The sequence below is a fragment of the Rattus norvegicus genome, chromosome 4 (genome assembly GCF_021556685.1).
Source record: "Rattus norvegicus strain SHRSP/BbbUtx chromosome 4, alternate assembly SHRSP_T2T, whole genome shotgun sequence".
NCBI lineage: Eukaryota > Metazoa > Chordata > Mammalia > Rodentia > Muridae > Rattus > Rattus norvegicus.
In genome coordinates, this window is record NC_141537.1 from 81,419,271 (window position 1) to 81,430,006 (window position 10,736).

A 10,736-nucleotide genomic window follows, 5' to 3' on the forward strand; every position below is an offset into this window, starting at 1 on the left:
GAAGAGGGGACAAGCAGCCCCTTTTATAGTGTGTCAAGCATACCTGGCTGTTGTCCAGTAAATGTTGGGTGAAGCCTAGACAAAATGCCAACAATGGAGGTGGTAACAGAATGGCTAGTTTGATGCAACTTTGAAAGCAGACCATAAAGGCATACTAGGGATCAGGCAGAGAAGCACCAGACAAAAGCTGTAGAACTGGGCCTCTGTGGCCACCAGTAAGGAACTCCAGCTTCCCAGAGGGATACACAGAGAAGAGAAGCGATTTAAGCAATGACATTGTAAGGTTGTCATCATCAGAGTGAAGTGGGGAGAGGTGGTATTCTCTGCCCTTGATCTAAGGTCAACTGCAACCTTTCTTCTTCTGATCTGTTTGCCCTTCTCAGCTCTGCAAGCACAGCCTCACTACTGACTCAGACTGTTCAGAGCTAACCATTTTTGAATGAACACAAGCTGCGGGAATGAGCCAGAGGAAATCATGTCCCATCTCTCACCCCAGAAGAGTAAACCTAAGGGTTTCTATAGGAACCTTAAAGGATTTTCTAGGATAGGAAAGGTGAGAGATGCTCGGAGCCAGCTGAGGACAGAGCAGCGTTTGCCTGTAGCTGGAAAGGGTGTGGAATGGGCTGTTAGGAGAAAGACACCCACCTGACCAGCTGACACCTCAACTCAGAAGAACTCAATTAGTTGGCAACCTTAAAGCTTGGCTCTTGGGCTCTGAGCCTCAGCTGATGTCTTCCAGTCCACTGGTCTGCACCAGGGAAACTGCCTTTGAGCAAGCATTGTAGTGGGGACCAGCATGGACTAAAGATCTTCAAAGTCAGGGCAAGCCTAAGAAAGGTGAGGGAAATTTTTGAAAAATACTGAACAAAGGGGAAAAAAAACAAAACCAAAACATGGTACTGAGGACTTTGCGAGTCCTGCATGGATTCCGGGGTATATTGTGCAATTTGGTAGCTGTAGGGGAAGAAAACACAACTGTAATGCTTCAGGTAAAGATGCCTCCCTTCACCGCCCCCCAAATACGCTGAAGTCATTCAGCCAGTACCTCACAAAGTATTTAGAAATGCAGTCACTGTAGGTATCAGGAGTTAACATGAGGTCACACAGAAGCCTGGTCTAAGGCTCCTAGACCCTTGTGCACTACTGGAGGAAGACAGAACCTGCTTTGGAAGCAGTCACCCCATCAGCAAACTTACACGCTTTGCAGCATTTTCTTCCCTCCTCTTCAGCATCCTTGCTGTGGTATGGAGGGCAGTCCCAAGGCTCAGCTCACCCCTCAGGAAAGTAGTGGTGCTAAAGACTCTTTGCCGTGCCTCTCTTTTTAAAAAGAGTCATTTTGTGTATTTTATTTTGTGTAATTATTTAAATTACTGGTTTTGCTTGCATGCATTTAAATCACTGTTTTTTTCTTTTCATGCATGTATGTACGTATGTGCATCATGTGTGTGCCCAATGATCCGTGCATACATGATCCTGCATATACACACATGAATACACATACACACATGCATCCACAAGAACACAAGTCATAACTCTACTCCACTGCACAGAAGATATGAAATCTAAACTTCCTATGTTGACCCCACAGGCACTCCTCTCTGTCAAGCCCTGATGAACTCTGCCCCAGTTAGCTTTTCTTTTATTTCTCTGAATAAACCAAGCTTGTCCTGCCTCGGGGCCTTTGTACTGGCTGGTCCCTTTGCCTAGAAAAGTCTTACCTGCATTTGCCAGGTAACTAGTTTCTTGGTATCTTTTGAGCATCACTCCAAAGATGCCTCTTCTAAAGCCAGGGTCCCCTCCTCACAGTGTTTTGCCATGACACCCTTTTCAGTGTCTTCTTCACAAAGGGCGCCATTTTGCTTCCCTTGACTGCTCACCTAATATCTCCTTACCTGCTCCACCCTCCAGTAAGCCCTTCCTAGAATTCAGGCTCTAAGAGAGAAACGTGCTGGTCTTGTTATGTGCAGAACATGTTTTACTTAGTGGATGAGGATTCAAGGTGGATGGATGGTGGGGGAGAGAAATTCTTCTCGGGACCTTTTACATTGTGCCCATTCCTGCAGCTCATGGGGAAGCTCGGCCAGACACATGGAAGGGAGATTCAATGACAGATTCCAAGTACAGGTCACTTTAGAACCTACAAGGAAAGAAAACAGAGCTCTCATTCCAGGAAACAGGCAGGAAATGGTGCAGGAAGTACAGCAGGAAGGGGTGGGTGATGGCAATGCCCACCTGAGGGAAGAAGGAAAGGCCATCCCAGGCCCTCGCTCCACCTGGAGAACAGGAGGACAGACAGGCACTTCTGTGGGTGCTTCACAAGAAAGAGTCTAAAGAGGAATTGTAGGGCAGAGTCTGGATACTTTTATGTCAACTTGACACAAGCTGGAGTCATGTGAGAGGAGGGAGCTTCAAGTAAAAAGCTCCTCCATAAGGTCAGGCTGAAGGCAAGCTTGAAAGGCATTTTCTTAATCAGTGATTGGTGAGGGAGGGCCTAGCCCACTGTGGGTGGTGCCATCCCTGGGCTGATAGTCATAGTTCCTATAAGAAAGCAGGCTGGGCAAGCCGTGAGAAGCAAGCCGGGGAGCAAGTCAATAAGCAGCACTCCTCCATGGCCTCTGCATCAGCTCCTGCCTCCAGGTTCCTGCCGTTTGAGTTCCTGCCCTGACTTCTTCCTCCAGTGATTGACTATTAGGTGGAAGTGTAAGCCAAATCAGCCCCTTTCTCCTCAGCTTGCTTTTGGTCTGGTATTTCATCATAACAATCATAATCCTATCTAACTAAGACAGGCAGTCTGACCTCATTTCAGTGTTATTTACTGAAGGATCTAGAGAAGGAAGTTGGACAGATCCACAGGCAGAGCCAACACCCCACCAGGGCAAATACCAGTCGGGACCTGTTTGATTCCAGAGGTATTGTAGGTTGTCAAGGTTGTGAGGCCGGCAGCTTGAACACTGAAATTCTCCAGAGGGATAATGAAGGTGCAGGTGAGATGGAATGATCCTGTCTGTCCCAGAGGCATGGAGAACACCTGGCAGCCTACGTGAATCCTTGACCAGTTGATTATCGGGCTGTAAATAATCACTTGGATGATGGAAAATCAAGCTGAAGTTTCCACTTCAGTCTAAATAGAGGGGTGCAACTCCAATTCCTGATTATCTAGTGGAAATAAACAACTCAAACCATGACCAATGGGACAGTATCCCAAGGCCCTCTTATTCGGAGAAACCCCAGTGATTACATGACAACTTCCTTCAGCATGATGCTGTCTGTGAAAGGCATCACTCGTGGCTAAGGACCTGCCCACAGAGCCAATCACACTCAGCTTCTGTGATGAAGAGGCTTGCTGACAAGCTCATGACCTATGAAGGTCATGTCACTGTCAAAAGATACAAACCAAGATTCAACACCAAAGACTTACAATTTAAGCCAGAAGTTGTTCTAAATCATGGTGCCATGTATGAGAGTATGACGTGTATTTCAGAGCTTAGAGATGGGGAAGTACAGAACCATAGCAACTTTGAGGGCTATCCTAGGCTCAGTCTCTGCTCTAACACTTACTGTGTGGCCTGGGCCAAACTGCCCAGGAATTCTAACATTATGCGCTAGTGCGAAAATATTCAAGAATTTGTGACTATTCTTTCCAGCCATAATAAAATCTAGAATACAATAGGAGTGCGGAAAACCTCTTCCTTCCTGGAGTTTAGAACTGTACCTACCTTCAAAGAGACCAATGATAAGGCTTCTGGTTCCTTGTATACCACCAAACCCTTAAATGAACTTAAATCCCCTGGGGGATTACAGAAGAGGAAGAGAAGAATCAGGTTGCCTAAATTATGGTTTTGCATAATCCCTGGGATCCGACCACATGCTTAGACCTATCCTCCCCAGGAGATAATAAATTGGTGTTGTGTAAGACTTTCCTCTGAGGTTGAATTCTTCCATCCTTGCAGGGTAGCTCCTTAAGCAGAAAGATAAATGACTCAAAAGAGTTTCAGGAAGTTCCTGAAACTGACCAGATTCATTACCTGCAACCCCCACCCACACACACACTTACCAAGAAAAGCTGAGAGTCCCTCTCAGAAGAACCAAGCCATTGCTGCACAGAAGACTCTCAGACAAGCAGAGCTGCTAAGACTCCAAGACCAGACCAGCTGCCTGGAAAAGACAAAAACCAGCCAAGCTGCTTGGAAAAGACCGACTGAGGCACCTGGAAAAGACATTCTCCAACCTGTTGAGCTGATTGCAAGCTGTGCAGTGTGCCCCAGGTTCCCAGCTTTGTGAGATATCACCCATGCTGGGGTGGGCCTTGGTCATTTCTGCTCCTGAGAGTAACCCTTCACCTATATCCTGTAAGTAATCCCAATAGAACTCACCGTTTCCTCCAGGTTGTACTTCAGTGGCATCCATACTTTAGTCTGTTGTGGGATCCCTATCTGGGATGAGTAGACCTGTGTGCTGCACCTCCCTGGGAAGGGTTTTGTCACACAACAACTACTTGTGCCAAAGTGGCAGTTCTGGCTTAAGATGTCCTCAGAGCAGCACCCATCCAAAAACCCTTCCCCACACAGACAGGAGTCTTAGCACTTTGCCTTATCTGGTCCTTTCCACAGTTATACCTAAGAAATAATCTCTCTACTTTGCAGATGAAGAAACTGAGGACAAAGAGATTAAGTCCTTGCCTACAATGTTTCCAGTGTCATTCTCTAACTTCCAGGTACTGCTTCTTTCTAGAATCCAGTCTAATCAATTAATCAATCCAGTAATTCATTAGTTAATTAATTAATTAGTTAATGTTTTTTCAAGACAAGACTTCTCTGTGTAGCCCTGGCTGTCCTGGAACTCACTCTGTAGACCAGGCTGGCCACAATCTCAGAGATTAGACTGCCTCTGCCTCCCAAGTGCTGGGATTAAAGGTGGGCCCCACCATCACCATTAATTTTTGAGTGATCCTCAACTTTAAAATATTTCTCCAAGTTAGCAATGTCCTTCAAATTTTCAATGTAGACATCTTTGGCCTAGTCATTTCTTTCCAAGAAATACACATGGGTAAGCATTCAGTGTGCAGAAAATATCCCAGCGCAGCACTATTTATACAGCGTCATTTTAAAGACAGAACCATTGACACATGCCTAAATGGCTACCACTGTGAATTGGTTAAATAATTCACAGCATACCCGGGCAATTAGGGGCACATGGAAACATGGAAAAAATTGCAACAGTTCTCTCTCTCTCTCTCTGTGCACTGACCTGGAAAGATATCAGCCCAGGAAAGGAAAGAGACAAGAAAAAGTAAGAAATGGAGCACCCCTGAGAGAGCTCAGAGGGTGGAGGCACTGTGACCTCCTGACCACGTGAGTTAGACCTACGACACCCATATCAGCTAAAACCCCTCTCCTGGGACTCTAGAAGGACCAGCCCAAGACTGAGCCATAGGACGTACTGACCCACCTCCTGGTAGAAGGTATCTTGCAAAGTGTCCTCTGACCACGAACACCATGGCAGGCAGGAGTTCCCTACACACACACACACACACACACACACACACCTCACACACCACACCACACCACACATACCACACATACACACACACACACACACATCACACCACACATACATACATACCACACCACACATACACACACACACACACACACACACACACACACACACACACACGAGGGGGGGCAAGAGAACCTAAATACATAAATGTAAAGTATATATAATTATAATACGGCTGGAGAGACTGTTGAGTAACAGTGGGAACAGATACTTCTTGATACCTCCCAGCCTCACATGGTGGGAAGAGAGAACTTATCCCTGAGTTGTTCTCTGTCCTCCGCCCCTGCCATGGCGCAGGTGCCTGCACATTATACAAATACACAAAGAACAAATGGAGTAAGAAAACACTGGACTACAAGGAGCTGTGGTTGCCAATGTTCAAAGGTGAAATTGGAATTATTTGGTGTGTCACAGGCAGCAAAGCTGAGGTATAGCATAAACTCTATCAGTTGCTTTCCCCACTCCTGTGACCAATGCCCAACAAAGGAAACTTAAGGAAAGAAGGGGACTTGGGGGTGTGGCTTACTGCTTAAAGGTATAGTCTGTCAAGATTGGGAAAGCATGGCAGTGGGAACTTGAGGCGTTCTGGTCACACCAGTTTGCATTCAGAATGCAAAGAGAGGTGAACAGCAATGCTCTACATTCTCTGTTTTCCAATCCAGGACCCCAACCTGTAGGATAAAGCCACCATACACCAAAGTAGGCTTTTCTCTCCCCAGTTAAGCATCTCTTGAAATTACTTCAAAATATACCCACAGGTGCTACCATGGTGATTGTTAGCCTAGTCCAGTTAACAATGAAGATCGACTATCACCGCTCTGCCATTGTCAGCGTGACAGAAAAACTACCACTCTACATCACAGCATTCCACTCTACTCCTAAAAATCTCATTTTCATCTCACAATGCAAAATGTAACATGTATTTAATCTATGCCCTGGTTTTGCTTTATGTGCTTTAAAAGTCTTTATCACCTTTAAAAATTCTCTAGGAAAGAATATAGCTGGGAATGTATATGTCAGCTCTTAAAACTCTAAGGTCTCCTAACTGTAAGCTCCTATGAAGGAAAGGCAGCTTCTATCCTTCCAGCATACAACATCGCAGAGTAAGCACTCTTATTCCAAAAGGGAAGAACTAGGCATAAAACTTGTGGACAAGTGACTTGAACAGAGGCCTCTAGGAGGTGAGGGTGGGAACCTGGCTCTATCCTAAGCTCATATTCTACCCCCTGATCACCCTGTCCAGATGTAGAAGCTTTGTCACACACATTCATCTCTATATGCTATGGCCGTCTTAGATCCTGACACACGGTAGGGTTCATTAATCTGCTTTTTCACCCCATTTGACTCTTCTGGATAATTCTAACCATTTCACCTGGTTACAAATGGGACCAATGTGGCCCTATTGGCACAGGGCTTGCCTATGGTTCTGGTTTTGAAGGCTTGGAAGATGCAAGGTGAAGGGAGAGGCAGAGAACAGTTGAATAGTTGAAGTCTTTGCAGAGGTTCTGAGAAGCCACTGGGTGAAGCTGGGAAAATGAAGCTTACAGTTAGGAGACCTTAGACCGTGGGAGGCAGAATGCCTGCGAAGCCAGCAAAGGCCAACATAGACTCAGTCAGCAAAAGAGGTGCTGCAGCTCCTATCAAACTGACAGTAGGTAGACCAGAAGTCTCATCAGCGCTCTTCCTGAGTTTAAGCTAGATGTTCCCTGGGAGCCCTAGGCCACAAGCAATTAGGGAAGCACACACTCAGGCTGAGGGGAGTTGCTGGATCCCCAGGTGAGGGATCAAATGATCACCCCCACCCAGGAATATCAATAGGCCCCAGGCCCCCCGTACTGATGGACTCTTGAAATATTTACTGCCGATCCCATGATGTGGCAGAATTTTGGTTCCAGATGCCTTGCAATGCTCCATTGCTGAGAAGGAGCGTCTCGCTCCCAGCCTGTGTGTTCTGAGTTCCTCTATGTTTGTTCTAGTGTGATGGCCGGACAGGCCCAGGGGAGGCAGAGCCTTCCACAGTGTTCTACGGTGTCTGTCTTTCCAGGCCTAGCCTAGGATATCCATTCCCTAAAGAAGCAATGCCCCTTCCTCATAAGGTCCAAATGATAAACAAAAGTTTAGTCCCACCCAAAATTCACCCTTGGGAACCAATGAGTTGATTGGGCTTACTTAAAGAGAATGGCTGAGGGGCCAATGACCTCAGCATGGATGACTCCAGAGCAGCCACACTGAAGAGTCTTTGCCCAGCATGGAGAATGGCTTTCCTCTCATAAATAGATGGACTTCTGAAGTGGAAACTTAAGGGTTATTTGGAAAGTTAGTTGTGTTGGATGGTGTTTTGCTGGGGCAAATACATGAAGGAGTGTTTCCCTGAAGCACACACAGCTGAAAGGACATTTTGCTAAAGCAGACGCATGAAGGAAAGTTTCACTGAAGCACACACGGGTGAAAGGATGTTTCACTCAGGCAGACTCGTGAAGGAACATTTCACTGAAGCTGACACAGGAGAGAAGATGCTCTGCTAAGCAAGCATGTGAAAGGATACGTGATGAAGAAGTCTTTGCTGACAACATGCATGTCGAGAGAGGAACACAGGAGAACTTCTCCTGGTGTCCCTGATGATCCTAATCCTTCCTGAAGACTTGTGCCAATTCATGTGAGGCCTGGCTGTTCCTGATGGGTAGTGTCACCACTGCCGACACCCAAACACTACTGACCTGGACTGCTGGGGTATCCATGAGGTATGTGCAAGTGCATCGGGCTGCAGCTGTTGACCTGCGGACTGAATGCTGACTTCCTGACAATGCAGATGGGATTTCCTTCAAAGAACAATTTATAAACAGGTATCCCTTGTATCGTAACCTTTCTTTTCCCCTACCTCTGGTGGGTAGTGGGCTAGAATGGAGGTTATAGTGTTTAAGGGCCATCATTAAAAGTAGGTTTTGAAAATTTTAAGCTACAGACTTCCCTTCCCCTCGTCTTCCTGAGCCTATAAAAGTGAAGCACAAGGCCTATTACCTGAATAGCCATTTCTCCTCCATGCCTCAAAAGCAAGGGACCTCCCTTTGACTCCTGGGACCTTACAGAAGAGAGAGAACCTTGAAATAAAGTTAGATTCTTGAATTTAACCTGACTAAAGACCAAGTCAGCCAGGCCTAGCTTGAAAAATTAGACTTCACTGGAAAATTTGAGCCACACTTTTGACCCATACCCAACAGACCTCGCCATCAAGATGGAGCCTCAGACTGAGGAAATGAGGAAAGCTGTTTTTCCTTATTGTACAATTCTGAGTTTCACTATACATTTCCACTGCTCTTCATTGGCAATTATTTGATCCTTATGGTATATGGGAAAGGGGGGCATGCAAAACGAAGGTTAGCTAGCATGATCTAAATACACAATAAAGCTATATGTAATAAACAAATCACCCACAGAAGTGGGAGAAACAAGAAATAAGCTATGTATATAGTGTTCTACAACAGTATAGCAACAGTAGCATCAACTTAGCAGCTTAAACCAAGACACAACACTCTCTCGGCTCCTCCTGCTCAATCCAGGCATGGCTCACCCTCTGCAAGGTTTCTGTCAGGGTACTGCCAGAGCCGGCTCGTCAACAGGGCAGCCAGCTGTGGGAGGGTCATCCCCAACCTAATATGCTGTGTAAAATGAACTTGAGCATTCACTTTCTTGTCAGTGTCAGAATAAGGGCTGAGAGTGAGCGGCTACCCTCAGTTCTTTGTCACATGGGCCTCCCCAACTTGGTTGTTTTCCTCATCAAAGCTCCCAAGGAAGAGAGGGCCTCAGCAAGACAGACTTTACAGACCCAGGTCTGTAACCATGGATGTGACACCCATCACCTGTATGATGTCTTATTGGTCACTACCCTTACCCAAGGAGAAAAAATTATAAAATGATATAAATATCAGGAGATGTCATCCTGGGAGCCACCTTAGGGCCCAGCGTCACACTGTGATAGCTAATCTTGACTGTCAGTTTGATGGGATTTAGAATCGCCATGAAAACAAGCTTCTGGATATATCCCTGATGGGGTTTCTAGATCAGCTCAAGTGGGAAGACTCACCCTAAATGTGGGTGATACCATGCCGCAGGCTGGCACTCCAGACCGAATAGAAACGAGGAAGCAAACCGAGCATTGAACGCATCTCTCTCTGCTTCCTAACTGCGGACGGACGCACGTGACCAGCTGCCACCTGCTCCAGCCACCAGCCCTCCCCCTCAAAACGGACTAAGCCAAAATAAATCCTTCCCCTCTCAAGATGCTTTCTGAGGCGTTTTGCCACAACAGCAATGAGGGAAACAACGAATGCTTTCAGGGTGTGAGGTGGGCAAGTGGCGGCATTTCTCGAGGAGACACCCTCTGAGCTGCATTGGAAAATGAAAGGCCCATGACTTGCTTGGTAGCCCTAGAACCTAGTCCAGTCGGCCTTGCGCTGGATGAGGCAAACATGTTTGTGAATGACAATACTGACGTTCAGAACGAAGAAAATCTAATCACCCCCAAATAGAAAGAAGATGGTGTTTTGCATGGAGCAAAGCCGAGAAAGCCAGTTGTCATATCTCACCTCAACAGCAGTTGCAGGACACTACGGACCTCCAAGCAGAATCGGAATGGCAAAAGCCACTGTGTTAATGTCTCACTAAGCCTGGGCAGGAAAGTGCTATTAATGTCAAGGGCACTGAGAGGAGGAGAGATGATCTAATCCAGGAAGCTCCCCCAATACTATATTTACACAAATGATAAATAGGTCTAAAGAAAGGAGAAACCAACTGGTGCTAATAACTGGGGAAGGAAACTATTGGAACTGAGCCCTGCAGGAACACCTTTCATCCAAAACCTAGACAGCTTTAAGAGCAATAGATCCTTTTAAAAAAGAAGAAGAAGAAAATGTGGATTTTGTGCCCTTCAGCAAAAGTAGCATCTAATTCTCTCACAGATAATGAAATGAAACCTGGGTGGGTTTTTTTTGTTTGTTTGTTTGTTTGTTTTTGTTTTTGTTTTTGTTTTTGTTTTTGTTTTTTTTTTGGAAGAACATTTCACGATTCTTTCTAAGATCCTAACTCCACTATTAGCCGAGTCTAAGGAAATACGGGATATGGACACATTACTTTTTGTGTGTCCAAAAGATGTCGTAGCTCTCACAAGCCGGAGAATGTGG

The 10,736-nt window shown here is 45.9% G+C and overlaps 1 long non-coding RNA gene across 1 annotated transcript; it reads right to left on the reverse strand.

The window, feature by feature from the left end:
- Nucleotides 1-1,958: 1,958 nt before the first annotated feature.
- Nucleotides 1,959-10,219, reverse strand: LOC102549423 (uncharacterized). Its single transcript, XR_015687227.1, has 3 exons — nt 10,143-10,219; nt 4,055-4,155; nt 1,959-2,137 (listed from the first exon to the last, which is right to left on the reverse strand). It is a non-coding gene; the product is annotated as an uncharacterized LOC102549423 (long non-coding RNA).
- Nucleotides 10,220-10,736: the final 517 nt, after the last annotated feature.